This window comes from Staurois parvus, unplaced genomic scaffold (assembly GCF_062004578.1).
Source record: "Staurois parvus isolate SC_StPar_1 unplaced genomic scaffold, SC_StPar_1.0 ptg000779l, whole genome shotgun sequence".
Classification (NCBI taxonomy): Eukaryota; Metazoa; Chordata; class Amphibia; order Anura; family Ranidae; genus Staurois; species Staurois parvus.
Window position 1 is genome coordinate 3,221,206 of NW_028318575.1, and position 23,795 is coordinate 3,245,000.

General features: G+C 45.7%; 1 protein-coding gene across 1 annotated transcript in view; it reads left to right on the forward strand.

Annotated features, from left to right (window-relative positions):
* THSD7A (thrombospondin type 1 domain containing 7A) overlaps window positions 1–23,795 on the forward strand; it is a 670,811-nt gene that overhangs the window by 164,584 nt on the left and 482,432 nt on the right. The gene's annotated exons all lie outside the window — the stretch shown is intronic.

Below are 23,795 nucleotides of genomic sequence, written 5' to 3' on the forward strand. Positions count from 1 at the left end.
TTAAGATTGTGCTTTTCCACCCACTTCAAAGCAAAAACCAGAGATTTATACAAACGTATTCACATCCTGGATCCTGCACTGACTACAACTTCATGTTTTTACTATGTTGTTACTTTAAAATGTGTTTTTGGGGGGAGGGCAGAACAGTGGCTAAGTGGTTAGCACTTCCACCTGGCAGTACAGGGGCCATTGGTTTGAATCCCAACCACAGCACCACCTGTCTGGAGTTTGCATGTGCTCCCTGTGCCTGTGTGGGTTTCCTCCGGGTACTCCGGTTTCCTCCCACACTCCAAAAGACATGCTGGTAGGTTAATTGTCTCCTATCTAAATTGTCCCTAGTATGTGTATGTATGAATGTGAGTTAGGGACCTTAGATTGTACGCCCCTTGAGGGTTAGGGACTGATGTGAATGTACAATATATATGTAAAGTGCAGCGTAAATTGATGGCGCTATATAAGTACCTGAAATAAATAAATATGTGTGGTAGGTGTTCAGGCATTGTATTCATTTATTGCAACTGTTTTTGTTGCACATATAGACAAACATAAAAAAGTACCGCTCTTGGGGCCCCATTCACACTTGGCGATTTGGAATCCTGGGCGTATTTGCTGCAATTCCGCCCGCAATTTCAAATCGTGTGGCAATCGGTGCAAAACGTGCAGTGCGCTTTTGAAGGCCATCCATTCTAAGTGGCACCCCTAAAGTGGTGTGACTTTGTTGTGTGATAGAATTGCGCAGCAACCACGGCAAAATGTGACTTTAAACATCGCATAAAGCTTGTCACCCAGAAAGGAGCAGGAGCTTCTTTTGGGTGACAAAGGCACATAAGGCAGCCTTTTGAAGTGAATGGGCTGTTTTAATGCGCGACACTCAGAACCTCGTGAAAATCCCCCAACCAAAATTGTGAGTAGGAGCGCGAGTTCTCGCTACGCAAAGCGTGAAGGAAATCACAGTGGCTAAATGGTTAGCACTTCCATCTGGCAGTACTAGGGTTGTTGGTTTGAATCCCAAACACAGCGCCACCTGCCTGGAGTTTGCATGTTCTCCCTGTGCCTGTGTGGGTTTTCTCCGGGTACTCCGGTTTCCTCCCACACTCCAAAAGACATGCTGGTAGGTGAATTGGATCCTGTCTAAATTGTACTCACTGTATGTATGAATGTGAGTTAGGGACCTTAGATTGTACGCCCCTTGAGGGTTAGGGACTGATGTGAATGTACAATATATATGTAAAGTGCTGTGTAAACTGATGTCACTATATAAGCACCTGTAATAAATCTAAAGCCTGGTTCAGTTTTGCAGAAACGCACGACAGTCCATTGAAAATTGTTTCTTATGGTCACGTTCACATCTCTGCGTTTTCCACCGGAGCATTTTTTTGGAAAGTGTCAAGAACTTTTTTCCTGTACCAGGTTGTGACTTTGGTTCCATACACTTCAATGGAAATGCATAAAAAATGAATCAAAAAATGCAATCCTTGTGTTTTTGCTGGTTTTTCTCACAAGACAACAGACGCCTCCCCAAAAATGCAAAACGCATGTGAAAAACTACAAAACGCACTGGAAAAATGCATCAACCGTAACTCGCATTGGTGTGAACCTTAGGGCCGCTTCATGATTTCTGCATGTGCATTTTTTTGATGCATTCTGGCGCCTTTTTTTTTTATACAATCTGGCGCATTTCCCCCCCACTTTTTTTCTTTGTCTCAGTTGAGTACATATGCGTTCCGGTGCATTTTTGATACATTTTTTTATGTGAACTGTCATTTGCTATGCCAATCAGCAAGTTTTGGCCATAAATCATTGGCCGGGACCTGCTGATTGGCTTGTGCTGTAGCGAATGACAGGTCCTACCCGGAAATGCCAGATCACCAACACGTAGGTGATCTGGTGGGGCAGTGAAACTGCAGTAGGTGGTCCGCAAGTGATTAAGATTGTGCTTTTCCACCCACTTCAAAGCAATAAGCAGAGATTTATACAAATGTATTCACATCCTGGATCCTGCACTGACTACAACTTCATGTTTTTACTACATTGTTAGTTTTAAAATGTTTTTTTTTGGGGGGGGGGGGGGCAGCACAGTGGCTAAGTGGTTAGCACTTCCACCTGGCAGCACAAGGGCCATTGGTTTGAATCTCAAGCATGGCACCACCTGCTAGTTGGATCCTGTCATTTTTTTTAAACATTTTTGCATTCCAGATGTATTCCATACAGAAAAAATACATCTACTCTAGTTGACAGCACTGGAATGCGCTGCACTGGTGTGAACTAGGGACAATGGAATCCGGTTAAACTCTATCCATGCGTTTTTGATGCAGAATAAAGTCGCACTATACTGCATCTGGTGTGATCCGGCCCTCATGCTCCTGTCACTGAAATCATCCAACATGATATGTAATGGACTGGTGCAGATAAAAAAGCTTGCTAAACGCGGCTAAACTTTAGTCCAAAAATGCTGAGAAACTCAAATTTAACATGACTTTACACAGCTAACGCTTCTGGTGTGTTTAGAACGCCCCCCGTGTGCATGGAGCCTTAGGATTGGTAAGCTGCAATATATTACATGTTTGGTTTGGGATTTAAAACTGCTTTAAAGTGTTACTAAACCCACAACAGTACAATCTTCTCTGATCCTCCCCTTCTTTTACTATCCCCCATCCATCTGCTGATAGTACAGGACCCTAGGAGACAGTCTGCACATGCTCAGTTTGGTGTCTATTGCTAGAGAATTTTTTTTTTCTCATTTGGGAGGGTGCATGTGATCAGCACAGGGCCAATCAGTACTGTCCAGACAGAGGGTCAGGGGTTATGCAGACTCATAGGACAGTCAGAGCAGAATGAAAATTCCTCCTACAAGCTTTAACCAGTGCTCAGCTGGATACTGATAGAAGTCATAGACTGCTATATACTGCTGGTGAGAAAAGGTATTTAGCAGTTTATATTTACTAAACCAATTGCATTTCCGAGTTGTGTGTACTGTGGGAGGCCAGATTTAGTGAATGCAGGGTCCAGGGAGACCAGATATTGTGAATGCAAGGTCTGGGGAGACCGGATATAGTGAATGCAGGGTACGGGGAGACCAGATATAGTGAATGCAGGGTCCAGGGAGACCAGATATAGTGAATGCAGGGTCCAGGGAGATCAGATATAGTGAATGCAGAGTCCTGGGAGATCGGATATAGTGAATGCAGAGTCCTGGGAGACCAGATATAGTGAATGCAGGGTCCGTGGAGACCGGATATAAAGAATGCAGGGTCTGGGGAGACCGGATATAGTGAATGCAGGGTCCGGGGAGACCAGATATAGTGAATGCAGGGTCCGGGGAGACCGGATATAGTGAATGCAGGGCCAGGGGAGACCAGATATAGTGAATGCAAGGTCCGGGGAGAGTGGATATAGTGAATGCAGAGTACGGGGAGACCGGATATAGTGAATAGAGATGAGCGAAGTATTCAAAAATTCGATTCGGCTGATTCGGCGAATTCGAGGAATAAATTCGATTCGATGCGAATATATTCGCTGCGATTTTAACTTATAAAAGGGTGTTTCTAGGCTTCAGAGAGCCTTTATATTAGTGCAGAACACTGTACCTTTAATTTAAATGCCCTTGGAGTCTGCTGGGGAAGAGAAATAATACTGTCAGTCAGTATGACATGCAGATGAGTGCCGTCGATCTTAGAATCACCGCACACTTCACTCATTTGGGCAGTCACGGGGCCAGAACCAGAGTGTGGAGCCACAGTGCGGCGGTGGAGGCAGCAGCAATGGGAGGCCATACAGCACCCTATGACAAAAATGGAACCCACCAGCAGTGTGAGGAGACCTGAAAGTGGCACATGGCAGAGTGTGGCGATGGAGACAGCAGCAATGGGAGGCCGTACAGGGACCCATGACACACTCTGGACCTGGCAGCAGCATTAGGAGGCGGTACAGGGGCCCATGGCAGATTACGGGCCTGGCAGCAGCAATGGGAGGCCCGTAATCTGCCAGCACCCTATGACAAAATGGAGCACACCAGCAGTGTGAGGAGACCTGAAAGTGGCACATGGCAGAGTGTGGCGATGGAGACAGCAGCAATGGGAGGCCGTACAGGGACCCATGACACACTCTGGACCTGGCAGCAGCATGAGGAGGCGGTACAGGGGCCCATGGCAGATTACGGGCCTGGCAGCAGCAATGGGAGGCCCGTAATCTGCCAGCACCCTATGACAAAATGGAACCCACCATTAGTGTGAGGAGACCTGAAAGTGGCACATGTTTGGGGCATGATTCATGGCGGATTTAGTCAGTTGTGTCAGGAACTGGTGGTTTGAAATCCAGACTAATCCACGCCTGATTCATTTTCACAAACGTGAGTCTCTCCACACTTTGGGTGGACAGTCGTGTCCTCCGCGGAGTTGCAATACCTCCTGCCGCACTAAACACGCGCTCCGATGCCACGCTACTGGCCGGGCATGACAGCCTTTCAAGGGCAAATTCAGCTAGTTGGGGCCAAATGTCAAGTTTCGTTGCCCAGTAGTCAAGGGGATTGTCTACCTTGGTTGGCAGGGTGCTGTCCAAGTAGGCCCAAGCCTGTTGTTTGAGGTCCTGCTCCAGGTCCACCGGATGCTGCTGCTGCTGCGGCTGGTTAGTAGTTTCCTCACTGCGCTGGTGAAGAAAGCTACTCATCATCGACTGCAGACTGAGGCAGCCGCTGCTGGTGGAGCTGCCACTGCTCCTACCACCCCACCCCTCCCCTGCTGCCATGGCAGCGGAACGCGAGCGCACAGGGCCCACAGTGTCTGAGGATGGACGTTGGCACAGAAAGGCAGAGACCAGCTGACTATATAGGTGGTTTTTATAGTACTTTATTTTGGCCTCCCTCTCAGCAGGTGTGAAAAAGGCCACCATTTTTGAACGGTAGCGAGGGTCCAACAAGGTGGACAGCCAAAAGTCATCCCTCTGTCTGATGGTTATTATTCGGCTGTCGCTACGCAAGCAACCGAGCATGCTATGGGCCATTTGTGCCAAGGAATGCGAGGGACTCCCTGCCTCCATCTCCACAGCATACTGCCACGGTGCGTCTGTGTCCTCTGTCTCCTCCTCCTCCTCCTCTACCAGATGCTCCTGCTCCTCTACTCCTGTCCGCTGAGTGGAAAAACCACCCATTTCACTCAATAATTCCTGAGCACCAATGTCCTCCTCTACCTCCTCCTCTTCTTCCTGTCCTGCCCCCACAGGGGTCATGTGGCGTTGAGATCTGTGCGCCACGTCTACCGCACCCTGACCAGCCATTGTTAACAGCATTTGTTCCAGGACGTGCAACAGAGGAATGACGTCGTTCATCCCATAGTCCTGCCGACTCACGAATAGCGTGGCCTCCTCAAAGGGCCTGAGCAAGCGGCAGGTGTCACGCATAAGCTGCCAATGGCTGACATCTAAGTTACACAGGGGAGTACCTTTATCCGCTTGTAACATCAGGAAATCGGTGATGGCCTTTCGCTGTTCGTAAAGGCGGTCTAACATGTGTAGGGTTGAATTCCACCTTGTTGCAACGTCGCAGATCAGGCGATGCTGTGGAATTCCGTTCTGCCGCTGCAGCTCAAGGAGGGTGTGCTTTGCGGTGTAGGAATGGCTGAAATGCATGCAAAGTTTACGTGACATTTTAAGGATGTCTTGCAGTGGGATGGTGGATTTTAGGAACCGCTTGACAACCAGATTGAACACGTGAGCCATGCATGGCGCATGGCACAACCTTCCTTGACGCAGAGCAGACACCATGTTCTTACTGTTGTCGGTCAACATGGTTCCGATTTTCAGTTTGCGCAGAGACAGCCATCTGTCGATTTCTCTGTTCATTACACTCAGAAGTTCCTCCCCTGTGTGACTACGTTCGCCAAGGCATACCAGGTGCAGCACAGCGTGACACCGTTGCGCCCTGCACATGTGATATGCCGGTCAGGTAATGGGACTTGGCACGGGGGTGGCGGCTGAGGACACGGCGGAAGAAGAGGTGGTAGAGGCAGACATCTTTTGTGGACCAAGGACGTGCAAACGTGGAGGCAAAAGCGGCGTGACCTGTCCAAGTTGCTGGTGCGGCTGTGCCGGCACCACGTTCACCCAGTGGGCCGTAAATGACATGTACTGTCCCTGACCGTAGTTACAGCTCCACACGTCGGCGCTGCCGTGCACTTTGGCAGAGACCGACATGCTCAAAGACTGGCCCACCATCTCTTCTACATGTGAATGCAGGGCTGGCACTGCCTTTTTGGCGAAGAAATGACGGCTTGGCACTCTCCACCGCGGTGCGGCACAAGCCATCATTTTTCGGAAAGGTGCTGAGTCCACCACTTGGAAAGGGAGGGACTGCAGCACCAGCAACTTGGACAGGAGGACGTTCAGCTTTTGCACCGTCGGGTGCGTGCTCGCAAACTGTTGTCTCTTGGAAACGGATTCCAAGAAAGACTGCTGACGGAATCCGTGAAGAGGAGTAGCAGGAGAAGGAGCATCTGAACGAGCGGAAGATGCCAACGAGCGACAACTCCCCTCAGCAGAGGTGTTGGAGCCTTGACTGGCTGATAGAGGGCGATTGACGTCGGGTGACGGAGCAAGTAACGGAGCGGGTGATGGAGCGGGGGCTGGGGCAGGCAGAACCGCCGTATCTTTATCACGGTTTTCCCAGGCCACCAAATGGCGACGCTGCATATGCTGCCGCAACGCTGTAGTCCCAACATGGGCCCCCTGGCCACGCTTGACTTTCTGGCCACATAGTCGACATACGGCTACGTTTACTTCCTCGGGCGGCTTGACGAAAAATTGCCACACCGCCGAGTAGGAAACTTTGCCCCCGATACTCCTCACTGGCTGACTGCTACTTCCTCCGTGCACACCGGCACCACTACTGGCTGTGGTGGTAGGCTGCAGTGGAGCTGGTGCTCTACTCCGTGGCCGTTTGGCTCCACTGACACTGCTGCGACCCTGCTGCTGTCTCCTGGGCAACCCACCGACTGTTTTGCTCGCTGCCAAGCTGCCACCCTCTTCTGATGATGCGGAAGCAATAGCCTGATGACGACGAGGCTGCCAAGTGCGATCAGCCTCATCATCATTAATTAGGGTCTCCGCCTCACTACTAGCCCCCTCGGCTGCGTGTGGGTCAGGAGACAGACCTGTCTCTAGACCGGCTACCGAGCCACTCTCCTCGCCACTACTTCTTCGCCTGGCTGCTGAAGAGGCGGATGTCTCCCCCCGTTCCTGACCGCCCTCTGTTAGCTCTTCCTCACTGTACAGTGGGGCTGAGCCCACAGCATGCGATACTTCGCTTGGTGAGGGAACACCAAAGGACAGGGGCAGGTAGAGGACACGTGATTTCAGTGGGCTTGCTCCCGGGCCATGCCAACTAACGGTTGTGTCTGACGTACCCACCGACCGTTGGCTGTAGGTGTCAGAGGTGACCTGGGAAGAGGAAGACGACCGAGCCAATCAATCGATGACGGCAGGGTTGTCGGTGGAGACACGACCGCTGGATGACACCGGGAGCAATGGCCTCTGGCTGCGACTAGTGCTGCCTCGACCCCTTCCTCTGCTGCCACGTCTGCTCGCTCCTAAAACATTGCCTCCTCTGCCACTCCTCTGCATGTTGTCTGACATACTCTTTAATTCAACGATTATGTGTCCCTGAGTAACAATTCTGTGTCCCTCAGTAACAATTCTGTGTCTGTCCCTGAGTAACAATTCTGTGTCCCTGAGTAACAATTCTGTGTCCCTCAGTAACAATTCTGTGTCCCTCAGTAACAATTCTGTGTCCCTCAGTAACAATTCTGTGTGTGTCCCTGAGTAACAATTCTGTGTCCCTCAGTAACAATTCTGTGTCCCACAGTAACAATTCTGTGTCTGTCCCTGAGTAACAATTCTGTGTCCCTCAGTAACAATTCTGTGTCCCTCAGTAACAATTCTGTGTCCCTCAGTAACAATTCTGTGTCTGTCCCTGAGTAACAATTCTGTGTCCCTCAGTAACAATTCCGTGTCCCTGAGTAACAATTCTGTGTCTGTCCCTGAGTAACAATTCTGTGTCCCTGAGTAACAATTCTGTGTCCCTGAGTAACAATTCTGTGTCCCTCAGTAACAATTCTGTGTCCCTGAGTAACAATTCTGTGTCCCTCAGTAACAATTCTGTGTCTGTCCCTGAGTAACAATTCTGTGTCTGTCCCTGAGTAACAATTCTGTGTCCCTGAGTAACAATTCTGTGTCCCTCAGTAACAATTCTGTGTCCCTCAGTAACAATTCTGTGTCCCTCAGTAACAATTCTGTGTCTGTCCCTGAGTAACAATTCTGTGTCCCTGAGTAACAATTCTGTGTCCCTCAGTAACAATTCTGTGTCCCTCAGTAACAATTCTGTGTCTGTCCCTGAGTAACAATTCTGTGTCCCTCAGTAACAATTCTGTGTCCCTCAGTAACAATTCTGTGTCCCTCAGTAACAATTCTGTGTCTGTCCCTGAGTAACAATTCTGTGTCTGTCCCTGAGTAACAATTCTGTGTCCCTCAGTAACAATTCTGTGTCCCTCAGTAACAATTCTGTGTCCCTGAGTAACAATTCTGTGTCTGTCTCTGAGTAACAATTCTGTGTCCCTGAGTAACAATTCTGTGTCCCTCAGTAACAATTCTGTGTCCCTGAGTAACAATTCTGTGTCCCTCAGTAACAATTCTGTCTCTGTCCCTGAGTAACAATTCTGTGTCCCTCAGTAACAATTCTGTGTCTGTCCCTGAGTAACAATTCTGTGTCCCTCAGTAACAATTCTGTGTCCCTCAGTAACAATTCTGTGTCTCTCAGTAACAATTCTGTGTCCCTCAGTAACAATTCTGTGTCTGTCCCTGAGTAACAATTCTGTGTCCCTCAGTAACAATTCTGTGTCCCTCAGTAACAATTCTGTGTCTGTCCCTGAGTAACAATTCTGTGTCTGTCCCTGAGTAACAATTCTGTGTCCCTCAGTAACAATTCTGTGTCCCTCAGTAACAATTCTGTGTCCCTGAGTAACAATTCTGTGTCTGTCTCTGAGTAACAATTCTGTGTCCCTGAGTAACAATTCTGTGTCCCTCAGTAACAATTCTGTGTCCCTGAGTAACAATTCTGTGTCCCTCAGTAACAATTCTGTCTCTGTCCCTGAGTAACAATTCTGTGTCCCTGAGTAACAATTCTGTGTCTCTGAGTAACAATTCTGTGTCCCTCAGTAACAATTCTGTGTCCCTCAGTAACAATTCTGTGTCCCTCAGTAACAATTCTGTGTCTGTCCCTGAGTAACAATTCTGTGTCCCTGAGTAACAATTCTGTGTCCCTGAGTAACAATTCTGTGTCGCTCAGAAACAATTCTGTGTCTGTCCCTGAGTAACAATTCTGTGTCTGTCCCTGAGTAACAATTCTGTGTCCCTGAGTAACAATTCTGTGTCCCTCAGTAACAATTCTGTGTCCCTCAGTAACAATTCTGTGTCCCTCAGTAACAATTCTGTGTCTGTCCCTGAGTAACAATTCTGTGTCTGTCCCTGAGTAACAATTCTGTGTCTGTCCCTGAGTAACAATTCTGTGTCCCTCAGTAACAATTCTGTGTCCCTCAGTAACAATTCTGTGTCTGTCCCTGAGTAACAATTCTGTGTCCCTCAGTAACAATTCTGTGTCCCTCAGTAACAATTCTGTGTCCCTCAGTAACAATTCTGTGTCTGTCCCTGAGTAACAATTCTGTGTCTGTCCCTGAGTAACAATTCTGTGTCCCTCAGTAACAATTCTGTGTCCCTCAGTAACAATTCTGTGTCCCTCAGTAACAATTCTGTGTCTGTCCCTGAGTAACAATTCTGTGTCTGTCCCTGAGTAACAATTCTGTGTCTGTCCCCCAGTAACAATTCTGTGTCCCTCAGTAACAATTCTGTGTCCCTCAGTAACAATTCTGTGTCCCTCAGTAACAATTCAGTGTCTGTCCCTGAGTAACAATTCAGTGTCTGTCCCTGAGTAACAATTCTGTGTCTGTCCCTGAGTAACAATTCTGTGTCTGTCCCTGAGTAACAATTCTGTGTCTGTCCCTCAGTAACAATTCTGTGTCCTTCAGTAACAATTCTGTGTCTGTCCCTGAGTAACAATTCTGTGTCCCTAAGTAACGTTTCTGTGGCCCTAAGTAACGGTTCTGTGGCCCTAAGTAACGATTCTGTGGCCCTAAGTAACGTTTCTGTGGCCCTAAGTAACGATTCTGAGGCCCTAAGTAACGATTCTGTGGCCCTAAGTAATGTTTCTGTGGCCCTAAGTAATGTTTCTGTGGCCCTAAGTAACGTTTCTGTGGCCCTAAGTAACGTTTCTGTGGCCCTAAGTAACGTTTCTCTGGCCCTAAGTAACGTTTCTCTGGCCCTAAGTAACGTTTCTCTGGCCCTAAGTAACGTTTCTGTGTCCCTAACTCTCTCCCTCAATACAGCCAGGTCTGCCTCTCTTGAATGACTGGAGGCAAATGGAGAATTCTAAAATGGCCGCCATTTATAGCTCGACCATTACACAGTGCTGGCTGGCTGCTGATTGGCTAATGCGATCACATGTCATGAATGAATGCATTATGGGTCAGCGCGCCTTGTCTGCGCGCCTTCCCAGACATCCCCGCTCCGTCGCCGCACATGTCGCCGCCATTTTAGGAAAAATTTCGATTCGCGCATCCGAAGTCTGCTAATTTTCGGATTCGATCTGTGTGCTTACAGTGAAGCACACCCCCCCGCCCCCTAGTAAAACACTCCCAGCACATAGTCAACCCTTTGATCGCCCCTCACATTAACCTCTTCCTGCCCAGTGCCCCTCAGTAAAAAACACACAGGTGATCGAATATCACCTAAAGAAAACTTAATTCATGGGAAAAAAGGACTGAACTTTCATTTGGGTGCAGTGCTGCATGACCGCACAATTGTAAGTTAAAGTAACGCAGCGCCGTATCACAAAAAATGACCTGGTCTGGAGGGGGGGGGGGGGGCTGGATAAATCCTCAGGAGGGCAAGTGGTTTCGTTTAATCTACTTATATTTTGCCTTCCCTGGTTCCTTCTTCCCCGCCTGATTAACATGCCAATGACATTCTTTTTAATAGACCCTTTCAATTTTCATTACATACAGTTGTACTCAAAAGTTTACATACCCTGGCAGAAATTGTGAAAATGTTGGCATTGATATTGAAATCTTTCTTGGTCTACCTGACCTTGGCTTGGTATCAAGAGATCCCCGAACTTTCCACTTCTTAATAGGTGATTTAACAGTACTGATTGGCATATTCAAGGCTTTGGACATCTTTTTATGTCCTTTTCCATCTTTATAAAGTTCCATTACCTTGTTACGCAGGACTTTTGACAGTTCTTTTCTGATCCTCATGGCTCCATATCTAGCCTAGTCAGTGCTTCCATGTAAGAGCTAACAAACTCATTGACTATTTATACACTGACACTAATTGCAATTTAAAAAGTCACAGATGTGGGACATTACCCTCTAATTGGCATTGTAACCTGTGTGTGTCACCTTGTGTGTCTGTACCAAGGCCAAACATTCCGGAGGGGGGGGGAAACTTTTGATCCGGGCCATTTGGGTGATTTCTGTTATCATTATGATTTAAAAAGGAGCCAAACAACTATGTGATAATAAATGGCTTCAAACAGGGGCGGACTGACAACTCATGGGGCCCCCGGGCAATAGGGGATCATGGGGCCCCTGTGTCCTTGCCCAAACTCAAAAAAGCCTATGAAAAAGGTACCAGGGGCATCTCATGGGGCCGCCTACTGACCCCGGGCCCTCGGGCAGTGCCCGAGTTTACAAATGGTCAGTCCGCCCCTGGCTTCAAATGATCATCATCCTTCAATAAAAGAGCATTTCTTGGCATGATCAGTCATTTTTTCAATATTAATGCCAAAATTTCACAATTTCTGCCAGGCAATGCAAACTTTTGAGCACAACTGTAGCAGTGAAGTCACTACTGGGTCTATGTGCTTGCAATGCAGGCTGGTAGGAGGGGCTGGCAGAGTGCTGTACATACAGTAGCTTCCCGAAAACATCACAGCCCCCTGCCCCAGTGCTCCTCATACGAGTCCTCAGCAGTGATACAAGCAGTGGATTGGCTCTTGGGTTAGATAAATATTAGAAATACCTTGATGGGTGAGAAGCTCACAGTGTGCAGTGAAATCAGAGTAAGCCTTTTCAATCCAGGAGAGGAGCCGCTACAACTGTGCAAGACTGAAGGGAAGGTCGAAGTTCCGCCATAAATGACTTTTTTTGTCATTTGTACATTTTTATATCCATTTTTCTTGCAAAACTGAGATTTTCCTTCTCCAGCTGTTCCCGCAGAGCCAGTTCATTCCTTTAAGTGTAAATGATCAATTAATTGCTGAAAATGTCCGTTTCATGTGTTTAGCGCTCGCCGTGTTGTTAGGTGTACGCTGAACGCGGCACATGTTCGTTAAGCTGCCCCTCGGGAGTTAATTAGCGCCTCATGCGCACGGATCCTGGAAGTGGCTGGAAGGGCGCACTGGTAAACAGTATTAATTAAACATCTGGAAGTCTGTCTGCAGCTGCTGGGCGGATGGAGGACTCGGAAGACGAACATATATTAGCATTTATTTTATCTTGGATTTACCGCGAGGGCGAAGATGTGATTACTGCAGCATTTTCAGTGTATACACCCTGCAATCCACACAACCGAAAGAGGCTCACATCAGGTGTGCTGCTACTGTGACTACAGATGTATCCGAATGGAGGGGTGCAGCCAGGGGTGGACTGACAATTCGAACACTCGGGCACTGCCCGAGGGCCCGGGGTCAGTAGGGGGCCCCATGAGATGCCCCTGGTACATTTCATTGGCTTTTTTGGGTGTTGGTGAGGACACAGGGGCCCCATGATCCCCTATTGCCCGGGGCCCCATGAGTTGTCAGTCCGCCCCTGGGTGCAGCTGAGACTTCTGCGTTTCATCTCTGCAGAACACAACCAGGGGCGGACTGACAACTCATGGGGCCCCGGGCAATAGGTTATCATGGGGCCCCTGTGTCCTTGGCCAAACTCAAAAAAGCCTATGAAAAAGGTACCAGGGGCATCTCATGGGGCCCCCTACTGACCCCGGGCCCTCAGGCAGTGCCCGAGTTTCCAAATGGTCAGTCCGCCCCTGAACACAACTGTTTCTCCTCCGGGCTGTTACCATGCCTGCTGGAACCGAATATTGAGAGCGGTCTGCCCGGGAAGATGTGAACTCCCATCGAACTTCAAGGAAAACCCCATTTCTGCAAAAAAGATTTTTCAGAAAGCGTCATGAACTCACCCATGTTCTATCATGGTTACGTGTAGAAATGTGCAAAAATATTGGTTTAGTTTCGGATCGATTCGTTAAGTTACTAATTTAGTTTTGTTGCATTCATTTTGTTTCGTTTTATTTAGTCATTTTCGATCGGGTTCAAATTTTTCCAATGGGTTGAAATCAAATTTGAATGGAAAAAATAGCAAATCAAATCCATTGTGAAGAATAGCTGGTTCTATTCTATTTGAATTTCGGAAGATTGTTAAATTCTTTTCTAGTCTATTCTTTTTTATTGTATTCTTTTCTATTCCATTCTTTAATTTCTTTGCTAATCTATTCTTTTTCATTATTATTTATTTCAGGTACTTATACAGCTCTGTCAATTTACACAGCACTTTACATATATATTGTACATTCACATCAGTCCCTAACCCTCAAGGGGTGTACAATCTAAGGTCCCTAACTCACATTCATACATACACATACTAGGGCCAATTTAGACAGGAACCAATTAACCTACCAGCATGTCTTTGGAGTGTGGGAGGAAACCAGAGTACCTGGAGGAAACCCACGCAGGCACAGGGAGAACAGGCAAACTCCAGGCAGGAGGTGCCGTGGTTGGGATTCGAAACAACGACCCTTGTACTGCCAGGCAAAAGTGCTAACCATTTAGCCACTGTGCTTGCCCATACTTTGCTTTTCTCTATTCTTTTCTATTGCATTCTATTCTTTTTGAAAGATGGTTATATGCTTTCATTTCTATACTAATCTATTCCCTTTCTATTTTATTCTTTTCTTTTCCTCTATTCTTTTCTATTCCATTTTATTCTTTCATTTCTTTGCTAATCTATTCTTTTTCTATTTTATTCTTTTCCTTTTCATTTGTTACTATTGTAATTTGGAAATTTTGATACATCCGATTCTTTGAATTACAAAACATTTCATCCAAAATTCGGTTTAGAACAAAATGAACCGCACGTGTCTTGTTAGGTGATAGCTTACGTTTTTGGGGTTTTTTGAGATGTGCAAAGAGATCACAAAAAGCACTTGTAGGTAAAATCTAACTGTATATAACATTTAATTAAATAATAACAGATAAAAATAACAAATGTGATAATATTGGAAAATGTAACAAGAATACTTAGCTATAGATGCCTTTTTGCCAAAGAGTCCAGATATAGTGAATGTAGGGTCCAGGGAGACCAGATATAGTGAATGCGGGGTCCGGGGAGACCAGATATAGTGAATGCAGGGTCCGGGGAGACCGGATATAGTGAATGCAGGGTCCGGGGAGAGCAGATATAGTGAATGCAGGGTCCGGGGAGACCGGATATAGTGAATGCAGGGTCCGGGGAGACCGGATATAGTGAATGCAGGGTCCGGGGAGAGCAGATATAGTGAATGCAGGGTCCGGGGAGACCGGATATAGTGAATGCAGGGTCCGGGGAGACCGGATATAGTGAATGCGGGGTCCTGGGAGACCGGATATAGTGAATGAAGGGTCCGGGGAGACCAGTTATAGTGAATGCAGAGTCTGGGGAGACCAGATATAGTGAATGCAGAGTCTGGGGAGACCAGATATAGTGAATGCAGAGTCCGGGGAGACCAGATATAGTGAATGCAGGGTCCGGGGAGACCAGATATAGTGAATGCAGGGTCCGGGGAGACCAGATATAGTGAATGCAGGGTCCTGGGAGGCCAGATATAGGGAATGCAGGGTCAGGGGAGACCAGATATAGTGAATACAGGGTCCGGGGAGACCAGATATAGTGAATGCAGGGTCCGGGGAGACCAGATATAGTGAATGCAGGGTCCTGGGAGGCCAGATATAGGGAATGCAGGGTCAGGGGAGACCAGATATAGTGAATACAGGGTCCGTGGAGACAGGATATAGTGAATGCAGAGTCCGGGGAGACCAGATATAGTGAATGCAGGGTCCTGGGAGACCGGATATAGTGAATGCAGGGTCCGGGGAGACCGGATATAGTGAATGCAGGGTCCGTGGAGACAGGATATAGTGAATGCAGGGTCCGTGGAGACCGGATATAGTGAATGCAGGGTCCGTGGAGACCGGATATAGTGAATGCAGGGTCCGTGGAGACCGGATATAGTGAATGCGGGGTCCGTGGAGACCGGATATAGTGAATGCGGGGTCCGGGGAGACCAGATATAGTGAATGCGGGGTCCGGGGAGACCGGATATAGTGAATGCGGGGTCCGGGGAGACCGGATATAGTGAATGCGGGGTCCGGGGAGACCAGATATAGTGAATGCAGGGTCCGGGGAGACCAGATATAGTGAATGCGGGGTCCGGGGAGACCAGATATAGTGAATGCGGGGTTCTGGGAGACCAGATATAGTGAATGCAGGGTTCTGGGAGGCCAGATATAGTGAATGCAGGGTACTGGGAGACCAGATATAGTGAATGCAGGGTCCGGGGAGACCAGATATAGTGAATGCAGGGTCCGGGGAGACCGGATATAGTGAATGCAGGGTCCAGGGAGACCAGATATAGTGAATGCAGGGTCCGGGGAGACCAGATATAGTGAATGCAGGGTCCGGGGAGACCAGATATAGTGAATGCGGGGTCCTGGGTTTAGTGACACTTTAACTCCTACCTCCCCTTCTCTGCTTAGCTATTATTTCTTTGCCTGATTTTTTAAAATTACTTTTTACCATTATTTTTTTTCCATTCATTGTGCTACATTGTTTGGTGCCGGACAACAAGAAAATGAGCAAAATGCAAAAAAATATGTTTTTTTGCTCACTTGCAATGTTGTGTACCAGAAACGTCATTTTGGTGTCATTTTAAATTAGACAAATTACAGAATAAAATGTATACTTCTTATTTAGAGTAAAACAACTTTTTTTAAGAATTAACACTGATCAAAATGGAAAAGAAATGTTTGGGTTTTTCTTTTTTTTAACTTTTTGTCTAAATAATTCATAGAAAGCGTAATATATTTTGCAAAACATTACTGTGAGAAGACAGTGTACATACTGGCATTTTTTGCTGGCTGATAGATAAAAAGAGTGGGAGATTTGAATGGAGAAAAAGTTTTTTACTTTTGATTGCTGGTGCTTGTAGTTGTTTTATTTTTTTCTTTGGGTCTTGCTAAAAGCTTTTACTTTTTTTCTGTCACTTTTTAAAACAAATTTTTTTCTTCCTTGTCTTTCTTCAGTCTGCTAATTAAGTGGAGGGGTTAATTGGTCACAAATTCTACAGGTATTATATAACTTGCTGTAGAGCTCACTCTGAGCTTGCCTGTATTTTGCTTGCTGGACATTTGATAAGTGGAGTTAAGAAACCAGAGTTGGAAACAGCAGATTATAACAGGAGTCTACTAATCTGTAAGTGACAACTGATGAGTGCTAGCAGGGTGGAAGGTTTTGCGCAGTGCACAGTGTGCCGCATGTATGCAACAATGGAGCAATGGCGCGAGGATGGATACCGCTGCAACAGATGTGAGTTGGTTGCCCTTCTGGAAATCCACGCTAGAGATCTGGAGGAGCAAGTTGCAACACTGGGCAGAACCGACAACCTTGAAAAGGGTCTTCTGCTCTCTGAGTAGGTAGCTAATGGGATTGATGTGGAGGGCGGAGGGGCTAATCAGGATTATCAGGTAGGAAGACGGATTTCTTTAACAAGAGGGAGTAGTAGGGGCTCACAGAAAAGGAAGACCGGCCCTGGGTTTGAGCATCCAAAAATATTTGCCAAGTTGGGTGAAGATGTGGGGGTGGCAAGCTCAGGGGTGGCAGCCCTGGATGTCAATGCTATCCCTAACAGCTGGGAGGGAAGAGCATCTGGGAGGGGTGGTGAAGGTAGTGCAAGAAGGCCTAGACAGCTGGTGGTAGTAGGGGATTCTATAATCAGGAGGACTGATAAAATAATTTGTCGCCAGGATCACCTCAACTGAACGGTTTGCTGTCTCCCTGGTGCCAGGGTTCAGCATGTGGTGGACTTGATTGATAAATTACTGGGAGGGGCTGGGCATATCCCAGCTGTCTTGGTCCACATTGGAACCAATGACAGAATACTTGAAAGGTGGAGGCTCCTTAAAAATCAATATAAAGAACTAGGCTACAAGTTGAAGGGAAGGACCTCCAAGGTGATATTCTCTGAAATATTACCTGTGCCATGCGCAACTCAGGAAAGACAGGCGGAGATTAGAGAACTCAATGCAGACAGATCAGACAGCGGTCAGTACTTACTGGTGGGTGGAATGGGGAAAGATGGGGGGAAGGCTATGGCAGATAATAAGAAGGTTCCCATGTTACAAACAACCAATGGAATTGGTACCATTTATCCGAAAATAAAAAATATGCAAATTACGTGTACACAAGATGTCAATGTATTAAAGTGTTTGTTCACCAATGCCAGAAGTCTGCCAAGCAAAATAGGTTCATTGAAAGCTTTGGTGCATGAAGAGAACTATGATTTAATTGGTATTGCTGAATCTTGGCTTCATTCTTCACATGTTCACTTTTGGAGAGACAGGCTAAATAGGAAAGGTGGTGGTGTCTGTCTCTATGTGAGAAGTGATCTCAGAGCGAGTGTGAAAGAGGACCTAGTTGATGGAGAGTGTGATGAGGCTGAAGTATTATGGGTGGACTGCACATGGGGGTGCGTACTACAAAGGTAATCATTGGAATTTGATATAGGCCTCCCAGTGTTAATGAGGAGGTGGAGACTCAGCATATTGCGCAGAGGGCTGGGACAGTGATAATAATGGGGGATTTTAATTACCCAGAAATTGACTGGAATAAATATTACTGCAGGAACAGTTAAAGGGCAAACCTTTTTAAACCTACTACAGGACAATTTTATGGTACAGTTCATAGAGGCCCCAACTAGAAATGATGCTCTGCTGGACCTGGTAATCTCAAACCATGTAGAGCTTATTACGAATGACCATATAAAAGAACATCTGGGTAACAGTGATCATAACATGATTTCATTTATTGTTAGCTGTAAACAGCAAGCACATACGCAAAAATAAGAATGCTCAATATTAAGAGCGCTAATTTTCCAAGGCTGAGAGCTGGTCTTCAAGACTTGGACTGGGATGGAATATTGGCATCAATGAACACAACACAGAAATGGGAGTTCTTAAAAAAGACTGTATGTGAACACACTTCAAAATATATTCCCATGGGCAACAAGTTTAAAAGGCTACAAATCAAGCATATGTGGCTTACGGCCAAAGTTAAAAAAGCTATAGATAATGAGAAAAGAGCTTTTATTAAATATAACAATGAAGGAACGCTATCATCGTTTAAACATTACAAAGAATATAACAGAATATGTAAAAAGGAAATAAAGGCTGCAAAAATTGAAAGCGAACGACAGATTGTAAAAGAAAAAAAATTCTTCAAATATATTATTTGTAAAAAGGTCCGGTCCGAGCATGTAGGCCCTTTACAAAATATCTAGAGTGGGTGACTGGGGACAAAGAGAAGGCAAATTTATTAAATACCTTCTTCAGCTCTGTGTATACAAAGGAGCATTGGGGAGCTCTTGTCCATAATGGGCATGGTACTGACACAGCTATAGATGATCCACATTGGCTCATAATTGATATGATCCAAAAATATTTACACAGTATAAAGGTGTATAAAGCACCTGGACCGGATGGCATACACCCACGAGGGTCCTTAAAGAATTGAGCTCTGTCATTTCAAAGCCATTGTTTCTAATTTTTAGGGACTCTTTAATGACTGGCATAGTACCACTGGATTGGCATAAGGCCAATGTGGTGCCAATATTTAAAAAGGGTTCAAAATCTTTACCAAGTAATTATAGACCTGTTAATTTAACTTCTATAGTTGGGAAGATATTGGAGAGTTTAATAAAAGACCACAAAGATGAGTTCTTGCTGAAAAAAAATATTTTAAGCAACAGACAGCATGGATTCATGAAAGACAGAAGTTGTCAAACAAATCTGATTTCTTTTTATGAGGAGGTGAGCAAAACCTTGGACAGAGGGGTGGCGGTGGACGTGGTATAGTTGGACAGAGGGGTGGTGGTGGATGTGGTATACTTGGACAGAGAGGTGGACGTGGACGTGGTATACTTGAAAAAGGAGTGGCGGTGGATGTGGTATACTTGGACAGAGGGGTGGCGGTGGATGTGGTATACTTGGACAGAGGGGTAGCGGTGGGCTTGGTATACTTGGACAGAGGAGTAGAGGTGGATTTGGTATACTTGGACAAAGGGGTGGCAGTGGACGTGGTATACTTGGATTTTGCAAAAGCGTTTGACACAGTTCCCCACACACAGCTAATGTGTAAGGTATAGTCTACAGGCTTGGAAAAATCTGTAAGTAAATGGATAGAAAACTGGCTAAAAGATGGTATTCAGAGAGTAGTGGTTAATGATTCATACATAATGGTCTAGGGTTGTCAGTGGTGTACCCCAAGGTTCAGTGTTGGGACCCTTACTTTTTAATATATTGGGTCTGGGATTAAAAATCCCATTTCAGTCTTTGCAGATGACACCAAACTGTGCCGTAGAATAACGTCCTTACAGGATGTCTCCAATTTACAAGCCAATTCTCTGTGTAATTGGGCAACTATGTGGCAAATGAGGTTTAATGCTGATAAATGTAAGGTTCTGCACTTGGGGGTTAAGAATATGCATGCATCATACATACTAGGGGGGGTACAACTGGGGGAATCAATGGTGGAGAAGGATCTGGGAGTATTGGTAGATCACAAGCTTAATAATGGCATGCAATGCGAAGCTGCGGTTTCTAAAGCGAACAAAATCCTCTCTTGTATTAGGAGAGGTATAGACTCCAGAGAGAGAGATATCATTTCCCCCGGTACAAATCATTAGTAAGACCTCATCTGGAATATGCAATTCAGTTTTGGGCACCAATTCACAAAAAGAACATTGGGGAACTGGAGAAAGTACAGAGAAGGGCAACCAAACTGATATGAGGCATGGAGGAGATCAGCTATGAGGGAAGATTAGAGGAACTGAATTTATTCTCTCTTGAGAAGAGGAGATTAAGGGGGGATATGATCTCCATGTATAATACATAAGGGGGGGATATGATCTCCATGTATAATACATAAGGGGGGGATATGATCTCCATGTATAATACATAAGGGGGGATATGATCTCCATGTATAATACATAAGGGGGGATATGATCTCCATGTATAATACATAAGGGGGGATATGATCTCCATGTATAATATATAAGGGGGGGATATGATCTCCACGTATAATACATAAGGGGGGATATGATCTCCATGTATAATACATAAGGGGGGGATATGATCACCATGTATAATACATAAGGGGAGATATGATCTCCATGTATAATACATAAGGGGGGATATGATCTCCATGTATAATACATAAGGGGGGATATGATCTCCATGTATAATACATAAGGGGGGATATGATCACCATGTATAATACATAAGGGGGGGATATGATCTCCATGTATAATACATAAGGGGGGATATGATCTCCATGTATAATACATAAGGGGGGGATATGATCTCCATGTATAATACATAAGGGGGATATGATCTCCATGTATAAATACATCAGTGGTTCATATAATGAACTCGGTGTAGAGTTATTCACCCTGAGGTCATCACAGAGGACAAGGGGGCACTCTTTACGTCTGGAGGAAATGAAATGTAATCTCCAAACACAGAAAGGTTTCTTCACAGTAAGAGCTGTGAAAATGTGGAATAGACTCCATCAAGAGTTGGTTCTGGTCAGCTCAGTGGATTGCTGTAGGAAAGTCCTGGATTCTTTCCTAGATACACAGAATATAACTGGATACTAACATTTATAGGTAAAGTTGATCCAGGGAATATCCGATTGCCTCTCGGGGGATCAGGAAGGATTTTCTTTCCCCTGTAGGAGCAAATTGGATCATGCTTTGCTGTTTTTTTTGCCTTCCTCTGGATCAACTATGGGTATAGGATTATAACTTTTTTTTTTTTTTTAATGGTTGAACTGGATGGACTTTTGTCTTTTTTTAGCCAGACTAACTATGTAACTATATTACTTTGTTTTCTAAAGTAATGTAAGAGTCATGTAAAGATCATCACCAAATAAACAGATCTATTGTGGAAATGTTTAAATTGCTGTGGTCCATAAGGGGTGATCACGTACGAAAGCTGAAGATATTAAGTAATATAGTTTGTAGTCTTGGCATTGACTCTTGAGGAAAATTTGTTCCTGGATCCAGGAGATGTCATTCGCAGCACTTGACTCAGTCTGGTAATCTCTGGCTGAATGGCAGGTCAAAGGTCAATGTGAAGCCAACAAACAAACAGTGCTGTGAGACTGACAATGGAAGACCAAGCACTTAATCACATGACTGGTGATGATTTTGCAATCCACAGATACATACATACTTTTGGGTGTATAGTCTAAATATTGCAGATGGCTACAAGGGATCGAACAGCTTTACAAGAGTAAATTAAAAAAATGATGTGTATATAATGTACAGCGTGTGTGTGTATGTATATATATATATATAACACTAGTCAAAAAAAAAAAATTAAAGGAACGCATTTTAATCAGAGTCAAGTAAACTCCTGGGATATTAATCTGGTCAGGTAAGTAGCAGAGGGGGTTGTTAATCAGTTTCAGCTGCTTTGGTGTTAATGAAATCATAACTTTTTTTTTTTAATGGTTCAACTGGATGGACTTTTGTCTTTTTTCAACCAGACTAACTATGTAACTATGAAATTAACAACAGGTGCACTAGATGAGCAACAAAGAGACGACCCCCAAAACAGGAATGGTTTTACAGGTGGAGGCCACTGACATTTTTTTCCCTACTCATCTTTTCTGACTGTTTTTCACTAGTTTTACATTTGGCTAGGGTCAGTGTCACAATTGGTAGCATGAGGCCATTCCTGGACCCTACAGAAGTTGCACAGGCAGCCCAACTCCTCCAGGATGGCGTTGCCTCCAGGATGGCGTTGCCAATACGTGCCATTGCCAGAAGGTTTGCTGTGTCTCCCAGCACAGTCTCAAGAGCATGGAGGAGATTCCAGGAGACAGGCAGGTACTCTGGGAGGGCTGAACAGGGCCGCGGAAGGTCCTTAACCCATCAGCAGGACCGGTATCTGCTCCTTTGTGCAAGAAACAGGATGAGCTCTGACAGAGCCCTACAAAATGACCTCCAGCTAGCCACTGGTGTGATTGTCTCTGACCATACAATTAGAAACTGGCTCCATGAGGGTGGCCTGAGGGCCCAACATCCTCTAGTGGGCCCTGTGCTCACTGCCCAGCACCATAGAGCTCAATTGGCATCTGCCATTGAACACCAGAATTGGCAGGTCCACCACTGGCACCCTGTGCTGTTCACAGATGAGAGCAGGCTCACCCTGAGCACATGTGACAGACATGAAAGGGTCTGGAGAAGTTGTGGAGAACATTATGCTGCCTGTAACATTGTTTAGCATGACCATTTTGGTGGTGGGTCAGTGATGGTCTGGGGAGGCATATCCATGGAGGGACACACAGACCTCTACAGGCTAGACAATGGCACCCTGACTGCCGTTAAGTATCAGGATGAATTCCTTGGATCCATTGTCAGACCCTACACTGGTGCAGTGTGTCCTGGGTTCCTCCTGGTGCATGATAATGCCCGGCCTCATGTAGCGAGAGTGGATGTATGAATGAATTGATACCATTGAATGGCCCCCACGCTCGCCTGACCTAAATCCATTAGAACACCTCTGGGATATCATGTTTTGGTCCATCCGATGCCACCAGGTTGCACCTCAGACTGTCCAGGAGCTCAGTGATGCCTTGGTTCAGATCTGGGAGGAAATACCCCAAGACACTATCCGTCGTCTCTTTAGGAGCATGTCCCGATGTTGTCAGGCATACATACAAGTGCGTGGGGGCCATACAAACTACTGAGGACCATTTTGAGTTGCTGCAATGAAATTTCAGCAAAATGGACTCGCCTGCTGCATCATTTTTTCACTTTGATTTTCGGGATGTCTTTGAATTCAGTCCTCTGTAGGTCGATCATTTTAATTTCCATTAAACAATAGGGCATCCTTACGTTCCTAACACTTTACCCCGTCCATATCAGTATAGAGATCCGGCAGGAGATTTTTTCCCCTTTGAGATCTGATGGGTTTTCAAAGTGTTCCTTTCATTTTTCTGAGCAGTGTGTATGTATATATATAATATATATATACTGTATAGCTCAAGAAACAAGAATGGAGAGATAAATAGAATCAGAAATAGAGAGAGACACAATGGAGAGAGAGCCCATGTCCTCCTAGCAGAATCACAGAATATAAAGATATAATGGATCACATGCTCCATCTTTTTTGTTTTTGTTTTTGGCCCCGGGGCTCTTTGCTTGCCTTACACAGTATCGTAATCTCAGTGTGTATCATTATATGTGCCGACAATACAGTCTAAACCCAATGTCAGCTTTTGGTGATGGAATCTGCAGGTGGCAGTGGATGAAGACAAACCTCACTTTTATTGTGATTAAAAATTTACCAGTTTGACTTCAGAAATCGTAAAAAAATA